General features: G+C 43.5%; 1 pseudogene; it reads left to right on the top strand.

The window, feature by feature from the left end:
- The first annotated feature begins 4,345 nt into the window (after positions 1-4,345).
- LOC128113839 (baculoviral IAP repeat-containing protein 1b-like) lies at positions 4,346-8,143 on the top strand (annotated as a pseudogene).
- The last annotated feature ends 227 nt before the right edge of the window (positions 8,144-8,370 follow it).

An 8,370-nucleotide genomic window follows, 5' to 3' on the forward strand; every position in this document is an offset into this window, starting at 1 on the left:
AAGAGGAGGAAATGAAAAAAGCCGGTAGGCACACATTCCCCCCCCCCACACACACACCCCTCTCACTCTCCCCACCCTGTGTTTCTCAACCCTCCCTCGATTCAGGGATGTCAGGATATGAACAGCTCTGTTCTGCTCTGCCCTTCCTGCGGTGACAGACTGACGCCTCTGAAGCTGTGAGCCTAAATATATCACTTTCTTCCTTAAAGTTCTCTCTCAGACATCTGTCACAGCAGCGATAATGCTAACATGGTAGATAAGCTGAGGTCCAGAAGTATCACAATCAGGGTCACATATTGATTTTCATTCAGAGCAGTTTCCACGGTGACATAAGGTCACCGGGACATCTTGCTCTTCCGGGAGGACCTAACCAGTTCCCAGAATCCATGTCAGGGTGTTCAGAGTTCTCTCTAACTTGAGCTCCAAAGGACCTGACACTCTCCTCTGGCCTCCATGAATACCTGAACCCATGTGGTATGAATTCACATAGATGCACACACATGCAATTCAATAAAAATAATGCCTTTAAAAAAAAAGGAAACACAAACTGGTACCTTACATAGGAATTGAAAATATTTGCACATGCACACCATGAATAGACCATATAAGAGTAGCTGATATTTTTTTAATACACATTTAAAATAAAATATCAGGACTGAAATACAGCTCACTTTGGTAGAGTGCTTGCCTAGCATGGGAAAAACCCTGGGTTCAATTCCCAACACTGTAGTGGCACATACCTGTAAACCCAATCCTTGGAGATGGAGGCATGAAGATCAGAAGTTCAAGGTCACTCTCAGCTACATAGCAAGTTAGGGGCTAGCCTGGGATACTGGAGACTGTGTCTTTTTTTAAAAAAAAAAAAAAAGTAAAATACACCAATTAATGGGCTGTGGATGTAGGTAGAACCTTACCTAGCATTTGTGAATGTCCCGAAACTGAATTAACAGGATGTGGTTTATAATGGCTGGTTCTGTGTGTCAACTTGACTTGAAATAAGTCAAGAAAGACTTATTTCTTTTTTATGTATACAATGTTCTGCCTGCATGTATCCCTGCACACCAGAAGAGGGCACCAGATCTCATTATAGATGGTTGTGAGCCACCATGTGGTTGCTGGTAATTGAACTCAGGACCTCTGGAAGAGCAGCCAGTGCTCTTAACCTCTGAGCCATCTCGCCAGCCCCTTAATAATATTTTTAAATATTATTTTTATTAACATTCATTAATTATATATGATAATGATATTTTCATATATAAACATTATGACCTTTACATATAGAGAGAGACAGTGTATTCCAATCATGGTCACCACCATCCTCCGATCGCCCTCTCTTATCTCCCTCGAGTTCTCCTTAGTTCCTGTCCTTTTAAAATCACATGTCAGGGCTATGTAGCAAGACCTATCCTCAACTGAAATAAAGAAATAAATGGAGTGTTTCCATCTAATTTTGAAGTTAGAAGATGCTCGACCACAATGGTCACTTTTTTCTTTTTCCTTTACTTATTTTTTAAAATATTTGATTTTATGTGCATGGGTGTTTTGCCTGCATTTATCTCTGTGTACTACGTATATGCCTGGTGCTCACAGAGCTCAGAAGGGGGTATTAGATCCCCTAGAACTAGAGTTATAGGAGGTTGTGAGCTATCTGATATGGGTTTTGTCCTTTGTTGTCCTTTTTATGAATCTAGAGTTTTCTCATTTTTTACTCTTTAAAATTTTTATTTATTATTACTTTGTTTCTTCCGTAAATGTGTGCTTATGTGTATATGTGTGTATTTACATTGTGTGTACTATATACAAGCCAAAGGGAGACATGGAACAATCCAGCCCCCTTTTTTTTCAAGACAGGGTTTTCTGTGTAGCCCTGGCTGTCCTGGAACTCACTCTGTAGACCAGGTTGGCCTTGAACTCAGAGACCTGCTTGTCTTTGCCTCCGGAGTGCTGGGATTAAAGGCATTCTGCCACCACTTGGGAGCATCCTCTTCTTTAAGTTCCCATCTTGTTCCCTTGAAACAGGGTCTCTTACTGAACCTGAGCTGAGCTAGCATCCAGCAAGCCCCAGTAATCCTCTCGCCTCCATTCCCACAGTGCTGGGAAACTGTGTTTTATCCTTTAAGCTCCTTGTAGCTGTTTCATGGACAGGCACTAACTATGTGCTCATTCCAACACATTCCCTGGATGTCCTTACCATTACTTTACAACCCACTTTCATGGTGTTATTGAAAGCCACAGTCTGAGTGTCATATATGACACAACACTACAGAATCACTGAAACTGTCAGCTTTCCACTTCATTCTTGGCCCCAAATCTTCATGTTTATTAAAAACCCAACACAAGCACTTAATTGCATGCAACTATTTTGTGACTTTTATCTCCTCTGTTTAGCTGTGTATTTCTTCACAACCTGAAGTCCTTTGAAGAAGAGATTCCTGCCTTTCAGAACCATTGCCCATTTCCAGAGGCCATGGTAATGGACACCACCCCTTCTCTGACTCGGCAGCACATGGTCCTGTGGTTGAACACTGTTTTGAACAGAAATTGCCAATTGTAAATGTATCATAATTAAATCAATTCTACAGTTATCCAATAAGCACTATCAAGTGAGAAGTATAGACAGGAACTTCACAGTGGACAAGGGAGACACACTAGCTATCTTCATGAAATGCACAGTCATCTCCTCCTATGAGAAGTCTGTTGTTGAAATTCTTTCAGACTTATTAAACATTCAGGCTAACTGGACCCCATCTGTAACCTTTGGAGGGTAGTAGGCTTGTCTTCTTACTTCTTTTGGGATGTACAAGGCAAGTTTTATTTTGTTTGAGACAAGTTCTCACTGTGTAGCCCAGGCTGACTTTGAACTTGCTATGTTCAAGTCCCAGACTGGCTGGGAATTTGTGATCCTCCTGCCTCAACCTTCCAAATGCTGGAATTACAAGTGTGTGCCACCATTCCTATTTGACTTTTTGTTCTTTACTGCAATTCAGGAGATCAAACCCAAGGTCTTGTGCAAGCTAGGCAAGGAATCTATGACTGAGCTGTACCCCTGGCCTACAGGCGTGTTTCTCTAACAAAGCAAGTGCCTAGCAAAATCATGAAGTCAGGTGATGCTCTGACCCCTACATGTTTCTCTGACACAGTCTAATCATCAGTTCATTGCTGACACAAACCACCTCACACTGTAGTGATGGACATGCTGCTTCTCATGCCACAGAACAGAGAACAAAACTGGGCATGTGGCTCAAGTCAGGACAACAGCACTCTGGAAGCTGAGGCAGGAGAATTATTAGGAGTCAACATCAGCCTGGACAACAGTATAAGATACCACCTCATAAAAGAGAAACAAAAACAAAACAAACACCAACAAAATAATGGAAGAAAAGTAAAGGAAAACAAAACAACAGAGCGATTTTGGGTTCACTTGTAAAGCTCTTTATTTGGATTTTCTTTTTTTTTCCAAGAAAAGATTTCTCTGTGTAGTTTTGGTGCCTGTCCTGGATCTCACCCTGGAACTCACAGAGATCCGCCTGGCTCTGCCTCCTGAGCTCTGGGATTAAAGGCATGGGCCACTACCGCATGACATATTTGGAAATTTAAAAACGATATTACAGGAACAAGGGGTGTAGCTCAGTTGCTAGATGTTCCCATAATAGACATATACACACACAAACCTTCAACACTGAATAAAACTGGGTGAGGCATGTTTGGAGTCCCAGAAAAGAAAAAAAGACAATGAAGCCTGGAGTGTGTGGGGAGGCACATGCCTATAAAACCAGATTTGGAAATTGAGGAAGGACGATGAGGAGTTCAATGCTCCCCTTGGCTACCTAGGGAATTCCAGACCAGCCTACACACTACATGGGACTCTCTAAAAACAAAAACAAAAACAAAACAAAACAAAACAAAACAAAACAAAAGTGTGTGAATAATAACCATTCTGCAATCTGGTGTATGATATGAAACACATAGTTACTAATAACCAAAGATAGAGGCAATGCTTAATGCTTTCTGCAGGGCCATTCTTGTTCTAGACTCTACAATTGTGATCACCCACACAGCACTCCCCCATAGAGAGGATGTATATCCCATGCTTGTACTATCCAGGAACACACTCTTGCAGATGTGTGAGATTTATTCTTTCCTATCTAGAGCACTCCTTCCTCCAATCAGCACTGAGTGTAGGCTGTGTTTAGAAGATGTTGGGTTTTGATTGATTGTATTATCAATTTGATTGATAATATTGATTATATTGTCAATGATAATATCGTGCCCAATCTTAATTTAAGAGCAGTTTTGATTTAATGAAGGATTTCTCTTTCAAAGGACACCACAGGTGAAAGCAATCATGAGGATCCAGTGGCCGTTCACTCTACGGTGGCCGGTAAGAACTTGAAAGCAACATGGGATTGTGTGTATTTGTACGTAGGGATTTGAAAGGAAAGTGTATTTATAATTGTCCAAGGAGCTCCTAGAGAGGAGGGCACTGACATGGAGGGAACTGTGGGTGAGAGAGTGTCAGCATTCCTGTGACATCTTGAGAGTGAATGCAGGACTGGTGACAGAGGTCCTTGTGTGAGATCCAAACCAGCCAGTCTTAAAGGCATCCTGCAGCAAGCTGGTTTCCTGGGGTCTTAAATGGGAGATTAAGATGCCAGAGTATTCTTTTTTTTTTTTTTTGGTTTTTCGAGACAGGGTTTCTCTGTGTAGCTTTGCGCCTTTCCTGGAACTCACTTGGTAGTCCAGGCTGGCCTCGAACTCACAGAGATCCGCCTGGCTCTGCCTCCCGAGTGCTGGGATTAAAGGCGTGCGCCACCACCGCCCGGCTAGAGTATTCTTAATAAGCACACATTATGTCTAAGTCCCCAGGTCAAATAGGGCCTTGGACACACAATCCCACGTTCTGATGCTGTGAGTGGTCTGATAAGATCCCAAAGGGCAGCTCATAGATAGTCCATCCATAGCAGACAGGCAGAATCAAAGACCAGACACAACATCATAGCATTAGGATGGCCAGACTTTGATGGGCATATTCATTAATCCCAGTACTTGGGAGGTAGAGGCAGGAAGATCTCTGAGTTTGAGGCCAGCCTGAGACACAGAGCAAGTTCCAGGACAGCCATAGCTACACAGGGAAAACGTGTCTCAAAAAAACAAAACAAAACATTGCTAGACTTTAAAGTGCTTCCCACTGTCCCCACTCCTCTCCGCAGACCTGGCTCAGAGTGCAGCCCAGTGGTGTCAAGAGGCAAAGAGTCTGAGTGAGCAGCTGAGAGGAGCCTACACCAAGGCCGCTTTCCGCCACATGAATCTGCCAGAGGTGTGTTCCGGCCTCGGCACTGACCACTTGCTTGGTTGTGACCTGTCCATGGTTTCAAAGCACATCAGCAGGCCAGTGCAAGAGGCCTCGATGCTTCCTGAGGTCCTCAGCAATCTCAACTCCATCATGTGTGTGGAGGGGGAAACTGGCAGTGGGAAGACAACCTTCCTGAAGAAAACAGCTTTTCTCTGGGCATCAGGATGCTGTCCCCTGCTGAACAGGTTCCAGCTGGTCTTCTACATCTCCCTTGGTTCCACCAGACCAGACCAGGGGCTGGCTGACATCATCTGTGGCCAACTCCTAGAGGCAGGAGGATGCATCAGTGAAGTGGGCCTGAGCAGCATCATCCAGCAGTTAAAACACCAGGTGCTGTTCCTGTTGGATGATTGTCATGGGATGGACTCACTGCCCCAAGCCATCGAAACCCTGATTACAAGAAACTACCTGACCCGAACCTGCTTATTGATCACTGTCCATACAAACAGGGCCAGGGACATCCGCCCATACCTAGATACAATTCTAGTGATCAAAGAGTTTCCCTTCTATAACACTATCTCTGCATTACGGAAATTATTCTTCCACAATATTTCACGTCTGCTAGAGTTTATGGTTTACTTTGGAATGAGTATTGGTTTACAGGGAATTCACAAAACTCCTCTCTTTATGGCAGCAGTCTGTACTGACTGGTTTCAAAATCCTTCTGACCAGTCCTTTTATGATGTGGCAGCTTTCAAGTCCTATATGAAATATCTTTCCTTAAAACACAAGGCTACACCTGAGCCTCTCAAGGCCACTGTGTCCTCATGTGGCCAGCTGGCCTTGAGAGGCCTTTTTTCATTTTGCTTTGAGTTCAGTAGTGATGACCTTAAAGAAGCATGTGTTGATGAAGATGAAGATCTGACCAATTGCTTGATGAGCAAATTTTCTGCCCAGAGACTGAGACCAGTTTATCGGTTCTTAAGTCCTTTTTTCTAAGAATTTCTTGCTGCCATGAGGCTGACTGAGCTCCTGGGTTCAGAAAGGCAGGAAGACCAAGATTTGGGACTTGGTTATTTGAGACAAATTAATTCACCCATGAAGGCTGTGGGCGCCTACAGCAATTTTTTGAAGTATGTCTGTAGCCATCCTTCATCAAAGGCAGGGCCAAAAATTGTATCTCATTTGCTTCAGTTGGTGCATGATAAAGAGCCACTAGAGAACATGTCTGATAATGAGGATTATGGGAAGCTCCATCCAGAAACTTCTGAGAGGATAGAATTTGTTCGGGGGTTGTGGCAGGTATCTCCTGAAGCCTTCTCTTCATTCGTTTCAGAACATCTACTGAGCATCGCTCTAAACTTTGCTTATGAAAGCAACACAGTGGCTGCATGTTCTCCATTTATTTTGCAGTTCCTTCGAGGGAGAACACTGGCTTTGAAAGTACTGAATTATCAGTACTTTGGGGACCACCCAGAAAGCCTGCTATTATTGAAGAGTATTGGGGTCTCCATAAGTGGAAATAACAGGATAATGAGAATAGATTTTTCACTCATGGAAAAATATTTTGCAAAAGTACAGCCCCTAACTATAGATGAGGACTATGCATCTGCCTTTCAACCTATGAATGAATGTGAGAAAAATTTATTTGAAAATGAAGAGATAATAAAAAACTATTCAGATATCCAATACCAAGCCCCACCAAATATCAGTGAAGGGTACTGGAAACTGTCACCCAAGCCGTACAAGATCCCTAGGCTGGAAGTTGGAGTGGCCAACATGGGTCTAGCAGATCCAGCACTGCTCCGGATCCTAATGGAAGTCTTCTTGGCATCACTGAATATTGAGCTCCATTTGAACCACAGCAGTGGCTTTCTTGAAAGCATCCGCCCAGCTCTGGAGCTGAATAAGACCTCTGTCACCAAGTGCTCCGTGTACAGACTGGAGCTCAGCGCAGCAGAAGAGGAGCTGCTTCTCGGCCTGCCTGCCCTGCAGTCTCTTGAGGTCTCAGGGACAAACCAGTTACCAGGTATCCCGAGTGTCACATAGCCGTTCTGATTGACACTGTGTTTTCTTATTCTTAGTTTTAGATGAATGAAACTTCTCAGGCACAAGGTCATAAATGTGCCTTGACAGAAGAGGTCTAAGTACTTTCACTGTTTGGGGCAGTGTGTAATTTAGTGACAGGCCCTGAATCATTAATGGATTTCACATAATTAAAACAAAATTAACTTAACACTAACATCAGTATGTCATTGCTTGAGGGAAATCTAGGGGCATTTGAATGGCTTGTTATTAGTAAATGGTGGACTGTGTGTGAGACGATTCTGGAGAATCATCTGCACCCTGACTGAAGAAGGAGCGGGTTTAGCTTCTCCAGAAAAGGAATTCAAAAGTAGGAACAGTAAAGTCTTACTTAGGTTTCTGTTGCTGTGATATAAAACACTCTGACCAGAAGCAACTTGGGGATGAAAGGGGTTTTCTCACCTTACAACTCCCAGGTCACATAGTCCTTTACTGACGGATGTCATGGCAGGAACTCAGGCAGGAACCTGGAGGCAGGAACTGGAGAAGAGACCAGGGAGGCATGTTGCTTACTGGCTTCCTTCCTGTGGCTGCTTATACAGCTGACTTCTTATTCAGCTCTGAACCACCTGTGCAGGGGTACTGTCCGCACTGAGGCTGGCCCTCCGTCAACAATAATTATTCAAGAAAATACCTTAGGGCTGGAGAGATGGCTCAGAGGTTAAGAGCACTGGCTGTTCTTCCAGTGGTCCTGAGTTCAATTCCCAGCAACCACATGGTGGCTCACAGCCATCTGTAATGAGATCTGGTGCCCTCTTCTGGCTTGCAGGCATACCTGCAGGCAGAATAGTGTATACATAATAAATAAATAAATAAAATACGAAAGGAAGGAAGGAAGGAAGAAAGGAAGGAAGGAAGGAAGGAAGAAAGAAAGAAAGAAAGAAAGAAAGAAAGAAAGAAAGAAAGGAAGGAAGGAAGGAAGGAAGGAAGGAAGGAAGGAAGGAAGGAAGGAAGGAAGGAAGGAAGGAAGGAAGAAAGAAAGAAAAGAAGAA

This window comes from Peromyscus californicus, unplaced genomic scaffold, assembly GCF_007827085.1.
Source record: "Peromyscus californicus insignis strain IS unplaced genomic scaffold, ASM782708v3 Scaffold_18__1_contigs__length_77618521, whole genome shotgun sequence".
NCBI lineage: Eukaryota > Metazoa > Chordata > Mammalia > Rodentia > Cricetidae > Peromyscus > Peromyscus californicus.